General features: G+C 41.5%; 1 protein-coding gene and 1 non-coding gene across 2 annotated transcripts in view; both read left to right on the top strand.

Annotated features, from left to right (window-relative positions):
* SLC3A2 (solute carrier family 3 member 2) overlaps nucleotides 1-15,020 on the top strand; it is a 28,478-nt gene that overhangs the window by 1,541 nt on the left and 11,917 nt on the right. The gene's annotated exons all lie outside the window — the stretch shown is intronic.
* Nucleotides 9,815-10,000, top strand: LOC122677523. Its single transcript, XR_006335825.1, has one exon. It is a non-coding gene; the product is annotated as a U2 spliceosomal RNA (small nuclear RNA).

Here is a 15,020-nt window from a genome sequence, read left to right as displayed (position 1 = left end):
CAGCGAAACATAAGTGACAAATACCAAAAGAATTCCAATTTGAAAAATGTTATTATAACTAGAATAAATTCATGTATTCAATAATGTTAGATGCTTGTCCAAGTGGGTGATTGAAAAGTTGTAACAAAACGTGTAGAAAATGAAACAGGTAAGTTATGGAAAATTCAGAAGGTCCAGAGTAGGCAGGGAGGTTGTGTGTGGACATGGTATTTGGGGAATGTATGTGGAGTGCCTGGGCCTTGAAGGGTAGATAAACAGAGCCAGGAAGGAAATTCAAGTTAAGAGAAGTAATTTGAGTGACAAGATTGGAGCTGGAAAAGGAAGTGTATGAATATAGTTCATGAAAGACGGGTTGAAGGGGAATCATAGAATATGAAGTTGGAAAAGATTTCCTAGGGAAGGTCAAATGAGAAGGGCTTGAAATGCAAAGCTAAATAATTTGAACTATAGGTAGAATAACCTATAAACCGGGACTTATCCTGGTGGTCCCGTGGTTAAGACTCTGCATCCACTGCATGGGGCATGAATTTGATTCCTGGTTGGGAAACTAAGATCCCACACACTACACAGGGCAAGGCCGAAAAACAAGGTAAGTTGAGACAGGACATTGATTAGATTGTCACAATAATTTAGGCAATAGATAAATGGACTCAAGCATAATGAAAGGGAAATAGGAAATAATTTCTAATACATCAGAAGTCCTCAGCTCACACCTGCAGGAATGTAAGTAATGCAGGTGAGCCATAGGAACATGACAGGGGTCTTGATACTCTTGTCTTTGCTACTGCTGATTGTGCCTTGCTAGAATATGGTCTGTGAAAAATCTGATCAGAATCCAGAAATCCAAAATTGTTGATTAATTTGCTCCTTAAAAATGTTGGCATTTAACTTAAACTTTTTAAGCATTTTCTCTGAGCCAATCAGAATATGCCTATATACCCAAGGTGGCCCATGACTGAGTTTGCAGCAAATTCTGTAGTAATATAGAACCCACTTTAGAAAGGGGGAATGTTAAAGATTGGATATTTTTTTTGGAAGCTGTAAACAGGTTGAGTGACTTAAACATAAAAAAAAAAAAAAAGAAAGCCAGTGTTCTTGGCAGTTGGAGATCATGGCCATGACTTTCACTTAATGTTTATTCTACCAATGCTATTTATCTGTTGAGCATCTACTGGGTACAGGAGATACAACAAGGAACAAAGCAGACAGTCCTGTTATGCTCCCTTGGAGCTTATATTCTGGTAGAAAACACAGAAATAGATGAATAATATGTCAAGTGGAGTTAAATGCTGTGGAGAAGATTCGACTTTGCTGGTGATACAATGGTTAAGATTCTGAGCTTTCACCACAGGGGGCACGGTTTTGATCCCTGGTCGATCCATGCAGGATGGCCACACACAAAATTAAATGAAATGTGTGTGCGCGCGTGTGTAAATATATTTGCTAAAGTGGTGCAAAAAGGCTGGACTGTTACATAATGTGAAATGAGAAAAAGAAGATGAAAGAGTTGGTGGAGGGTGTTGAACGTTAACATGTATAAAGTGCTTTCTATGGCACATTTCTGGCACTGTATTGAATGCTTTACATATGTTACCTTAATTCAAAAAATAGTTTTTTGTGGTTACCATCCTCATTTTACAAATAAGAAAACTGAATTTTATATTAAGTTACTTACTCAAGGACACATAACTAGTGTGGCAGAGCTGTTATTCAAATCTAGTCTCTACTTTTGACCCTGTTAAGAAAAATTATCCAAAACTTGGAAATAGGCAAAAGTTATTACTAGGTGTCCTTTTGATGAAGGTAAAGCAGGCCTACCTAACTTGGGGATTACCTGGTTTTCCAGTGGGGTGTGTACCTTCGTTTGCTGTCCTTTTTATTGCTGTAGGTGTTTTGTAATTTGATAAGATTGCCTTCTAAGACATTGGCTGGTTTTGTATCTATGTATTAGAATGCAAATTCATATCATTCTTGTCTGGACTTTTAGCTGATGAGCCTCCTTTCCTAGAATTCTCTTTTGAACCAGTTTTAAATTTTATTTATTCTCATTAATTAATAGGCTGAATAAAATCTTTGACATGTGTTTATATTATTATGAGTCATGTTTTCAGTTTTTAAGATTATACTTTAACAACCCCTGGGGTACACTGCCTTTTGTTGGCCCATTTATTTATTCATTCAGAAAATATTTGTTGAGAGTCGGGATTTAAACTCAAGAGGTCTGACTCCGGAAGGAGCTTTAGACAATGTGCCTGGCTAACATCTTATCTTGCTCTTTCCAGCAAATGTCTTTTACTTTAAAGAGTTATCTACACCTGCATCACCTGGGTGTCTGTTAGAAATACTGAATCTCAGTTCTCTCCACAGACCAAATGCATTTGCATTTACTCAAGATCCCCAGGTAGTCTGTATGCACACTAAAATTTAAGCAGCACTGGATATATACAATACTGCTCACTTCTTTCTCAGGACACTTTTCTCTCATCCTACTTGATCTCTCAGTAGCACCTTTTTATCCTGTTGACCCATTTCCTTTTTTTTTTAAATTTGGTTTTTCTATGCCATTACAGAAACATGTGGTAACACCCTTTAACCTACCATGTCCAGTGACCCCATTTCCTATTTCTTCAAACACTGTTTCCACAGTGCTTGGGACACTGCCCTCTTCTTGTGTTCCTCTTATGTTTTTGCTGTTAATAACTTCTTCATGATCCTTTGAGATATATCTTCTGTCCCATTGTTCAAGCACTAATGTTCCTTCAGTTACATGTTCAGTCCCTAAGTTGTGTCCGACTGTTTGCAACCCCATGGACTGCAGCATGCCAGGCTCCTCTGTCCTTCACTATCCCCTGGAGTTTGCTCAGATTCATGTCCATTGAGTCAGTGATGCTAACCATCTTACCCTCTGTCATCCCCTTCTCCTTTTGCCTTCAATCTTTCCTAGCAGCGGGGTCTTTTCCAGTGTGTTGGCTCCTTGTATCACATGGCCACAGTATTGGAGCTTCAGCAGCAGTCCTTCCAATGAGTATTCAAGGTTGATCTCGTTTAGGATTGACTGGTTTGATCTCCTTGCAGTCCAAGGGACTCTAAGAGCCTTTTTAGAATCGAATCACAATTTGAAAGTGTCATTTCTTCGGTGCTCAGCCTTCTTTATGGTCCAACTCTCACATCCTTCCATGACTACTGGAAAAACCATAGCTTTAACTATATGGACCTCTGTTGGCTTCTTAATATGCTTTTTTAATATGCTGTCTAGGTTTGTCATAGCTTTCCTTCCAAGGAGCAAGCATCTTTTAATTTCATGGCTGCAGTCAACCTCTGCAGTGATTTTGGAGCCCAAGAAAAAAAACTGTCACTCCTTCTACTTTTCCTCCTTCTATTTGCCAGCAAGTGATGAGACCGGATGCCGTAATCTTAGTTTTCTGAATGTTAAGTTTTTTTTTTTTCATATTTCTTTTTTTTTTTTTCCAGTGGGTTTTGTCATACATTGATATGAATCAGCCATAGATTTACACGTATTCCCCATCCCGATCCCCCCTCCCACCTCCCTCTGAATGTTAAGTTTTAAGCCAGCTTTTTCACTCTCTCTCGCCCTCATCAAGAGGCTATGTGTTAGGTCTAGCTTTTTACTCACTCTGCCTGGGCCGCTTTATCCACTCCCAAGATTTTAATGGCCACTGTTATCAGGGAAGCCTGGCATGCTGCAGTCCATGGGGTCACAAAGAGTGGGACTCGACTTAGCGACTGAACAACAGCAATGCCTATAGCTCCAACCCAGGATTTTTTTCCTGAGCTTCAGAGCTATGCATCCAGTTGCCTTCTGGATGAACAGTATTGCTTGGATGGTTCACAAATTCTTTTGGTCCACAAAATTTATTTCCAAAATGAATTGAACCCACTCCTCCTATTTCACTCAATTGTCCAAGCTATCCCACTGCACTACCCTAATTTAGGTCAGTGACCTGGAGGTTTTTGCAACAGATGTGACCTGGCTCCCTGGCCCTGGTTTGCTGTCTCTAATCCATTCTCCATCTTGAAGCTGGAGTGATCTTTCTAAATAAAAAATTTGGTCCAGTCTCACGCCTCACTTCATAATTCTTCAGTACCCCTCCACAGTCTCTAGGTTACTGTCCAGATCATCAACATAGCCATTGAGACCCCTTCATCTCTTTCCTCACCACCACTCTCTCCCCAAGACAAATCTACTCTGCCTGCCCACCATAAACTTCCTAAGTTTGGGCATCAGGTCTGTTTAAGTTATATATTGCTTCCCTATGACCTAGCAGAGTACAGGACACGAAGTAGGACTCAGTATATGTTAATTTATCCCTGTAAATTTTCAAATGATCTTTACCCAATCCTTATCAAATGAGCTGCTGAGAGAGGTCTGGTGATTTTTCTGAGAGAGCAACCCTGCCCTCACCTGGCAGCAAGAGGCACTGCTTCACTAAATGGAATTCAGTTCAGTTCAGTTGCTCAGTGGTGTCGATTCTTTGTGACCCCATGGACTGCAGCACACCAGGCTTCCCTGTCCATCACTAACTGCCAGAGCTTGCTCTAACTCGTGTCCATGGAGTCGGCGATGCCATCCTACTGTCTCATCCTCTGTCATCCCCTTCTCCTGCCTTCAATCTTTCCCAGCATCAGGGTTTTTTCCAGTGAGTTCTTCACATCAGGTGACCAAAGTATTGGAGTTTCAGCTTCAGCATCAGTCCTTCCAATGAATACAGGATTTCCTTTCGGATGGACTGGTCTGATCTCCTTGCAGTCCAAGGGACTCTCAAGAATCTTCTCCAACACCACAGTTCAAAAAGCATCAATTCTTCAGTGCTCAGCTTTCTTTATAGTCCAACTCTCACATCCATACATGACTATTGGAAAAACCATAGCTTTGACGAGATGGACCTTTGTTGGCAGAGTAATGTCTCTGCTTTTTAATACACCGTCTAGGTTTGTCATAGCTTTTCTTCCAAGGAGCAAGTGTCTTAATTTCATGGCTGCACTCACTGTCAACAGTGATTTTGGAGCCCCCCAAAATAAAATCTGTCACTGTTTGCATTGTTTACCCATCTATTTGCCATAAAGTGATGGGACCAGATGTCATGATCTTAGTTTTTTGAATGTTGAGTTTTAAGCCAGCTTTTTCACTTTCTTTGACCTTCATATTACATTGGTTTTTGGCACAAGGGGATAGAATAGGAGCTTGTTTTGTCAGCTCCGCGCATCACCCTGGCAGTGCAGTACTTGCAGGGAGTAGTGTGTCCCTTTGGGAATATGTAGTTAAACGAGATTGGTTAGCTGTAACTTTGGTGGAATTATCTCTCCCTTGGAAAAAAATAAGCATTATAAATTATGGCTTCATTAGTAAAGAATTTAGTTTTAGACTTGTAAGAGGTATAAACCATATGAAGTAGTCCAGAGCTAGGCTAACAAGTGTATCTCTTAATTCAGCAACTAGTAGTTATGTCATGGCAGAATAGAGCAGTGGTCACCAGATTCTTTTGCTTGTTTCTTTCCTATAAGTTAAGAAAAAAACCACTTTCACTGCTGATGGTCTGGGTTCAGTCCCTGGTTGGCGAACTAGGACCCCAAAAGCCGTGTGGCACAGGGGAAAAAAAAACAAACCCCAAACAAAAGAACTGATACAGCCTACGATATGAAGGTTTTTAGAGTAAATTATAGTTTAGGTACATTATCAATTATTTGAAAAGGTAGAAAAATTTTCAAAGGATGAGATACAAATAGGAGTTTACACATTTTCCCCCCCATTTTATTTATTAGGCTGAGCCAGGTTAGTGGTAGCACATGGACTCCTTTTAGTTATGGCATGTAGGATTTAGTTCCCCGACCACAGAGAGATCAAACCCAGGCCCCCTGCACTGGAAAGTGCAGCGTCTTAGCCACTGTACCACCAGGGAAGTCCCTGCATGTTTTCTTTATAAGTCATTGTGTTCACTAAGAGAATGCCTGGGTTTGAATCCTGGCATGCTTTCTGATGAAGGCCAAGTCATTTCGTCTGTTTGGTGGTTTCTTTCTTTTCGAGGTGGATTCTTTTTGGTGGGCACTCATGTGTGATGCAGAAATCTTTGGCTCTGTGCACTCTCCCACATGTCTGTCCCCATTCTCCACCCCAGCCCTCACAGCCTTTGATCTTCTAGTCCTTTTCCTTCCAGCCCTCTCCTCAGCTGGCCAGACCATTGGCCACTGACCTAGAGTGCGTCTATAGTCTCACCTTGGGCCATTTCTGCTTCTGCGCGAGGTGGATCGTCAGGTGGGTAGCTGACAGATGTTCTGTCTCCACTGTCTTTCAAGGCCTCTTCTGAATGTGGCCGTCATCATTTTCAGTTGGCACTCATAAGTTGACCTGTCCATAAATCATGCTTGAGCTTTTACTTCCTCCTATAGCAGGTTATACAGGACATTCCTGATGACTGCGAGTTCTTTTGCACAAGGGGTGGGGATGCTTTTACAAATACGGTGGATATCGAGAGGTCTGGGCTACCAGCTTGTGCGGTTTGTCTGTATCCCCTGGTTGTGCTTAGTGTTGATTCTGGAGGTACCATTTCCATTTTTTGAAAGACTGCTGCTGGTCTGGTCTGACTTTTTGACTTCATAGGTCCAACTCATAATGGCAGCAGGGCTGATATAACTCATAACGGGGCCGTTCTTGGTTAGTTAGTGTTTCACAATGAAGTGTTCCAGTAACACGCCAAGAGCTGTTTCTCAGAAGGCATGTATTTCTCTGTTGTGAACAGCTTGACCTTGTTCTACAATTTCAGCCACCTGCTTTGCCCATGGGGGCTTGCCATAGGCTCCACGGTGCGTATTTTTCCAACCCCATCGGTCTCTTGGATGTTATGGGTCAAGTGGCAGGGCTTCAGGCATTTCAACCTGGACCCGCAGTGCACTCTCGTATTCTTTTTTTTTTTTTTTTCACTCTCGTATTCTTGAGTCGCGCTCAAAGTTGGCAACTTACCATGTCACCTGGTGTATAGATGGGAGTTTTAGTTCCATGAGTGGCTATGATAAGCATCACCGTCCACGTTTCCTTGCTGTCTTTAATGGTGGCTCTCATCTCTGTCCCTCTCTCCTTACTCCCTAGGCTGTGGTAATTTCTTTTTATTTACTATCATGGCTGAAGAGTGGGGGAGTTTCGGAGATTTTTACTCTGCCTTTCCCATTGTGATAGCCCTTCTCTTGTAGGCCAAGGACCCAATGTAGAGGTTACCCCTGAGTATGTTCCACTAAACACTTGGGAACTGCGGAAATTACCTCCTCTAATGGGAATAATGATGATGCTTTGGGCCTCAAGGCATGAGTGTCAGTTCAGGTCCTGTGTCTAAAATCCTCAAAATGTTTGCATGTTCTCCTTTTCCAAAGGTATAGTTCTTTTAGTAGATGATGAGTTCCTTTTCGGGAAGAACTGGGAGAATCGTAGTTTCATGCTCCTTCCCCTAGAGACTTGGTTACCTCTTCAGTAACTGAGTTTGGGATGTGAAAATTGGCTCAGACCCAGGAACTAAGAAAGAGATTTTGATTATTTCTTGTGGCGACTGTCCTGAGTCTTGTGCTCCTTTTTTCTTTCTCTCTCCAGGTTGTAGATACTCAGCAGCACCCTCACTGGCTTCCCCCTAGGGATACCACTGTTTATTATGTCTACAGTTGTCTCTGACGGGTCCCAGGCCCCATGGCTAACCCTCCAATCTTGCCAGCCTTATGATAATTACAGCTTTCTGACTTGTGGCAGTTAAGCAGTGCCTCTGTAATTCCTCTCCTGTATTTCTTGATGGGCCTCCCCTGATAACTCAGTAAAGAATCCACTGCAATGCAGAAGACCCCAGTTCAATTCCTGGGTCAGGAAGATCCTCTGGAGAAGGGATAGGCTACTCTAACCCTAACCCTTGTGGTTCAGTTGGTAAAGAATCCGCCTGCAATGTGGGAGACATGGGTTCAATCACTGCTTTGGGAAGATCCCCTGGTGAAGGGAAAGGCTACCGACTCCAGTATTCTGGCCTGCAGAATTCCGTGGACTATACAGTCCATGGGGTCGCAAAGAGTCGGACATGACTGAGCGACTTTGGCTTCACTATTACTTGATGGAGGTGAGCGGGAAGTAAGGATGTCAGCTCTGTGACTTCATCTCCCGGCCTGTAGAGGAGAACCGCCACTGAACTTCCAGGTGATACTGATGCCTCCATCAGTAGTGCATTCTTGATGGCCTTGGTGAATGTTGTGTCCTCTGAGCTCTTTCTTGGAACACAATTCTCTAATGGATCTTCTAGCCTCATGTAATATATTCATTCCAGCATGTCTGCTTTCTTCAGCCTCTTTATTGCTTCCTCTGTCATCTATTAGGGCAACTCAAGCATATCTGTTTCACTCAGCATAGGCCATTGCTTTCTCAAAGCTTCTATAAGCCACCGAAACAGTGATTTGCCCCACCCACTGGAATCCTTGCCAGGGGTTAAGTCCTGCGTCCCAGGACATTTCCCTGAAGTCCCTGGATTCTTATCTGGTGATCATATCCCTGGTCCCCAAGTGCTTACTGGGATTGCTAAGAGTTGGAGTAACCCCCTACATTGAGTCTTTAATTATTTATTTAGGCTGCATCAGGTCTTAGTTGCATCACACAAAATCGTCATGTGGGACTTTTCCTGGCAGCACAGGGATTCTCTAGTTGTGGTGCATGGGCTTAGTTGCTCCACAGTACGTGGGATCTTAGTTCCTCAACCAGGGATTGAACCTGTGTCTCCTGCATTGCAAGGGGATTCTTAACCACTGGACCACCAGGGAAGTCCCCACATGGAGCCTTTGGTCTGGGAAAGAAAAAGTAGGAATCTCTGAAACTGTTCCATCCCCACTCCATTGACTTCCTTACCTCCCACTTCTTTTTTTAACCCATTGCACTTAGGGTTCTGTTCTGGATCCACTTGTTTTCTCACTCTGCCTTGAACAATTTATCTATTACCATGACTTCATTTGCTATATATATACTGTTGTTGTTGTTGTTGAATCACTCAGTCGTGTCTGACTCTTTTGAGACCCTGTGGACTGCAGCACGCCAGGCTTTCCCATCCTTCAATATCTCCCGGAGTTTGCTCAGATTCAAGTGCATTGAGTCAGTGATGCTGTCTATCTCATCCTCTGTCACCCCCTTCTCCTCCTGCCCTCGATCTTTCTCAGCATGTCACTATAACTCAGTGTTTACCTGCCCTATGTTATGAAGCTCCTGAAGAGGTTGTTAGAAGAAATACTTTGGAGCTATAAACCAGCTTCTTCCAACAGGAATCTTTCTGAGAATGGCAGCTGCTCAGGGAATAGTTCTGCCCTCTCCTGGCAGCAAGAGGCACTGCCTCTATTAGTCCAGGAGCAGGAACGGGCAAACGCACAGTGCCCAGCAGTGAGCTTGGAGGGCAAAGATTCAATCTGGGAACAGAATTTCCTTATTTCCTGAAGCCCGGGGAGGAATATGCCAGTTGGAAGCTCTCCCAGAGAAGGATTAGACTGGGTCTTGGAGGAGCCAAATTTGTGAAATTTTTAAAGGAACATCTTTAAGATTGCGTTTGTGACCTTGAGTGGAAGTTTGGGAAGCAAAGCCTGATGAGAATCTTTTTTTTTTCCCAGTTGAAGTATAGTTGATTTACAGTGTTGTGTTAGTGTCAGGTAAGCAGCACAGTGATGCAGCTACAACCACATGTACACGTATATGAATATATATATTATTTTCAGATTCTTTTCCCTTATAGGTTATTATAAAATATTGAGTATAGTTGCTATACATTGGTCCTTGTTGGTTAGGGAATCTTAATTATAGGTTGTTCCTTTGGGTTTTGGCCCAAGATCATTATCTGTTCATATCATTTAGCATCTCGTAAATCCTCTACCTGAGGATGCTTTTATTAAATGGAATTTTGGAACAGGGAGATAAACTCGAGGCTCTCTCCGTCCATTCCCCAAGTCCACCAGGTGCCGAAGTTCCTCCATGAAGGGTGTGGTTCTTTCTTTGGGGATAGGATGTCATTAAAAAGGAGACTGTTGGTGCTCTTGTGTCATTTAGTTTTTGGAAAAAATTTTAAGGTGAATCTCCTATTTCTCCCTTTTCTTTAGCGTTATATTTTTGATACACTTTGCCTGTCTTTTTGTGCCCTAGCTCTTTAAAATTCAGTTTTTTATATACTCTAGATATGTTCTACAAATTATTTTGTCCCCTAGTGATAAACCCTTTTACAGGTTTCTAAGTTTTTACTACTATAATCAGTACTGCAGTGAAATCCTCTGTATGTTGCTTTCTGCACGTTTATGAGAGTTTCTCTGGGTTATGAATCCAGGAGTGACACTGATAGGTAATATCTAAGAGTATTTTCAGTTCTACAAACTTTTGTAAATTGCACACCTAGAGTGATTATACCAGTTAATGTTGCCACTTAGGCAATTTCACGCCCTTGTCATCCCTTGGTTCAGTCAGATGTTTTGCCAATCTGATGGACATAAAATTGTTTTTTTGTGATTGTAATTTGCATTTTATTGATTACTAATAAGTAATCTGTCAAGAGTTCACTGGCCATTTTTTTGTGTATCCAATTTTGTGAACTTACTGTTCCTAGTCTGTAAATTGTTTTTCCTGCTGAATTGTTGCCTTTTTCCTTAGTGGTTTTCAGTGAAACTTTATATGTTTTATAAAAGACTCTGTTGTCTTATTAGTTTCAGATACTATGCCTTCTACCTTTTGTGGCTTGTCTTTTCAGTTTGTTATGGTCTCTTGTGATGTGCAGATTTTTCGTGTAGAATTTATTCTTTTCTTAATGGTTTGTGCTTTTGTGTCTTGTTTAAGAACTCCTTCCTTACCTTGAAAATCAGAAAGATACTCTCATTTTTTTTCTAAAAATTTAAAATATTTGCTTTTCATATTTAGGTCTTTTAACCACTCAGAATATATTATTGTGTTTACTTTTAAGTAGTCACCTAACTTTATTTTTTCAGTGCCATTTGGTGAAGAGCTATTCTTTCCTCCAGTGGTTGTAATATTATCTGTGCATATTTTAAGGTTTCAAATATGCATGAGTTTCTTTCAGGTTTCATATTCTGTTCTGTTGGTTCATTTGTCCATTCCTTTGGCTATTTCATGTTATGATTATTACTTTAGCATGCTACTGTTATTACTTAGGAATATAACATGCTTGATATATGGTAGGATTTGTCTTCAAAAGTATTACTTAAAAAATATCTTTACTGTTTTTAGCCCTTATCTCTTACACATGTGTTAAAGAATCATAAAGTTCCCAAGAACGGACATTAAGATTTGTATTGGAATTGCAGTGGATTGATAGACTGTCTGGGGATGTTGATGAAAAAAATTAATCAGTAGTCAGTCTAAGAAAGAACTGGAGAATTTTCTTTAAGCCAGCTGGAGGATTATGACCCAGGAGATGATCTTTCTGAAAGCTCTGAGGACTGTTCCCCTGGTAGAGGTCAAAGCAGAGTTATAGAAATTTTTGAGACAAAGGGTCCTACATCAAAGTAACATAGTCCAGCAAGGCAAGTTGTGAGTTATTGTGACCCCTTACAGAATTGAGAAAGGAATGTTATTTTCTAAGGAGTTACCTTCCTGGTGCCAGGAGGAAGTTGCTTTTGTTTGTTTTTGCAAGTAGGCATTGCTGTGTCTTCTGAGGGGATCTGGTTCATGCAGATCCACAGTGCACACCAAAGGGGAGAGGGCAGTGGCTAAAGCGGCCAGGGAAAGTTTATGTCAGCTTTTTTTATCCTGCCTTAGAATTTTATTTCATCAGGGAGCGTTAATTTCTTTATGACATCAAATCTTTCTGTTTACAATTATGAGACGGTTCTCCTTTTGGCCTTTACACTTGCTGTTCCCTCACCTAGAAAACTTTCTTTTAGGAAGCTCCCTTGTTCGCTTACCTCTTTGGGTCTTTGCTCAAATATCACCTCATCAGAGACGCCTTCCCTGAATCAAGTAATCTCCTTCTCATCGTACTCTGCCTTTCCACAGCACTTGTAATCATTTAACATGTTACGGGTGTTTGAGTATTTATTCTTTAATTTTCTTTATTTCACTTGGTGAAATTAAACGTCATGAAAGCAGGCTCTCTTTCCTTGCTACCACCCCGCCTCATAGAACAGTGCCTGGCATATACTAGATTCCCTTTATTTTTTGTTTGAATGTGTTTCTGTAGGATATTATCTTTTCCTTCATAAAGAAGTCATCTATTCACTGTTAGATTTAATCTTAGGTCTCATAGTTTTCATTGCTAGTGTATACGGCAGCTTAAAAGAGACATTTTTTGGAGAAGGAAATGGCAACCCACTTCAGTATTCTTGCCTGGGAAATCCCATGGACAGAGTAGCCTGGCAGGCTACAGTCCATGGGGGTCACAAAAAAGTCGGACATGACTGAGTGACTTTTACATTATACAGGCATGATCATTGGCTGTTGGTGATTAATCAGGCTTCAGCTCCTCTACCCTCTCTGGAGAGTGAGGGGTGAGGCTGACAGTTCCACTCTTTATTCTAGAGATTCCAAAGACTTTAGAGGCCCTGGTGCCAGGAAAGAGGACTGAAGACCAAGTATGTATTTGGTCCGTACAGCATGTGGGATCTTAATTCCCTGATCAGGGATTGAACCTGTGCCCCTTGCCCTCCTGCAGTGGAAGCTCAGAGTCTTAACCACTGGGCCACCAGAGAAGGCCCAATATCAGTATCACAGCCTGGAATTGCAGCACCTCTGGGCATATGTCATTGGGGACTTAACAGTGGTGGAGAAACTGAAAATCAGGCTGTGGTAATCAGGTGACTGTAGCTGTTAATTCTTTAGTTCCTATCCTAGGAGTATGTGTTTCTTCAAGGAAGAAGTTTATCTCCTTTCTCAGACTGGTTACGTTCTAGCTAGCATTTCATTAATGCAACAGTTTCTATTTTAATTAGAAAAGAGGGTTTCCCTTCTTAGTGATGTGTTTACATTTTTTAGTTTGTTTTTAATTTCTCTGTAGTTCAAATTATTTTACAGAGTGTTGTTGAAATTAACCAATTTAGATGCAATGTAAGGAGCTATTTTAAATTCAGGTTTCTATTATTCCATACTTGTCCCTAAATGTCTACTTCTCAACATTATATACCCCCTTTTCACCTTGTTAAATATAAAAACAGGGACTTCCCTGGTGGTCCAGTGGCTAAGGATTCACACTCCCAATCCAGGGGGTCCAGGTTCTATCCCTTTCCAGGGAACTAGATCCCACATGCCGCAACTAAGAGTTCACAAAATATCCTGCCTGCTGCAACTAAGACCCAGCACAGTCAAATAAATAAATAATTAACTAAAAATATATATATATAAGAACATACTTTATTTTTTTCTTTATTTTTTATTTTCTTTGTTTTTGTTACGAGACATTTGGCTACCTTAAGAGAGTCATAGTTACTCCCAATGTTTCCACACCAGCCCCCGCGCCCCCCCCCCCCCCCCCACTTCATTGAATTTCTTCACTTTGACATTCAGAGCATTGGGCAGAAATCACATCGTGTCAACACCCACCGTGGCCCTTCGTGATAAAAACATATTTTAAAAATTTAGTTAGGCACCTGTTTCCCTCTCTGGAGCCCTAAGATTTTTTCTATAACTGACCCTAAAAGGAGCATAGGTAGGAGCTGGGACAGATGTGGGCAGAACAATTCAAATACTGAGTTACTTGCCTTGAGGGAATGAAGGAAGAGTTTATGTTCGGGAAGTGAATATTGAACACCTCATTATGTGTCTTTAGGATTGTATTGCTGGAAAGCTTTGGTAACATTTAGCCATGTTGAATGTCTGTGAAAATCAAAAGTGCTTGAGAGCTTGGTTTATTTATTAATACATTTATTAATATTCATGTAAATATATTTGTATAAATACATTTATAAGACATGATTTGAAATACTGAATGCAGGAGCAAGAACTGGCACATTTTAAGTCTGGGTGGAGACTTGGAACCATTTCCAGTTTGTTTAGAGAGTTTCATGATAGCATGCAGCAGAAGCTTGTGTGTGTATGTGTGTGTGTGTTTCTTCCTAAGTGGAGATATTGTACCTATATTAATCAGGCTACAGAGTTTATACCAGCATCTAGCTGGACAGGGAGGATAGGAAGATACAAGAGCTAAGAAAATTGCCCATGTGCTTCTGGCCTAGAAAACTGGAAGAATAGCTGTGTCACTCACTGAACTGTGATCCTGAGCAGGGGGGTTGAGGAGGAGAGGCTGTAGGGGGTTGTGGGAATCTCAGTTTCAGATTAATTTTGGATAATTAGAAATACAGAATTAACTAGAAATCAGTGGGTCATAATATTTGACAAAGATTTGGGGGTCATTTAGTTGATTGGAGAGTATGGGTTCCTTGAGGGACTGAGTCAGGTACAGCATTTTACTTACTATCGCCAGTTTATTATGAAGGCTACAACTTGGGAACAGCCAAATGGAAGAAGGCTAGGTGCAAGGAGTGGGGGTGTGGGTGCCACGCTGCCAGCACCTCGATGTGTTCACCAACTCGGAAACTGTAGATGTGATCGTCATTAGGTATTGTTATACAGGTACAGTTGATTAAATCGTTGCCATTGATGATTAATCCAATCTCTCGCCCTTCTCCCCTTCCCAGAGGTTGGGGAGTGGGACTGGAGGTTTCATCAGTCCAGTCATGCCTTTTTGGTAACCAGCCCAATCCTGAAGCTATCTAGGAGCCCATCAGGAGTGGCCTCATTAGAGCAAAAGGCATTCCTGTCACTCAGGAGATTCTAAGGGAGTTAGGAGCTCCGTGTCAGTAACGAGGGACAGAGACCAAATATACACATGTTTGTATGTATTTTTGGCTGCACTGGGTCTTCATTGCTTTGCTTGGGCTTTCTCTAGTTGCTGTGAGCAGGCTTAGTACTTGCTCACCGGCTTAGTAGTTGTTGCACACAGGGTTAGTCGTGGAATCTTTCCAGACCAGGGGTCAAACCCATGTCTCCTGCAGTGACAGGTGGATTCCTGTCCATT

This window comes from Cervus elaphus, chromosome 2 (assembly GCF_910594005.1).
Source record: "Cervus elaphus chromosome 2, mCerEla1.1, whole genome shotgun sequence".
NCBI lineage: Eukaryota > Metazoa > Chordata > Mammalia > Artiodactyla > Cervidae > Cervus > Cervus elaphus.
The sequence above is the reverse complement of the archived record's forward strand: the minus strand, read 5'-3'. Positions and strand labels throughout refer to the sequence as shown.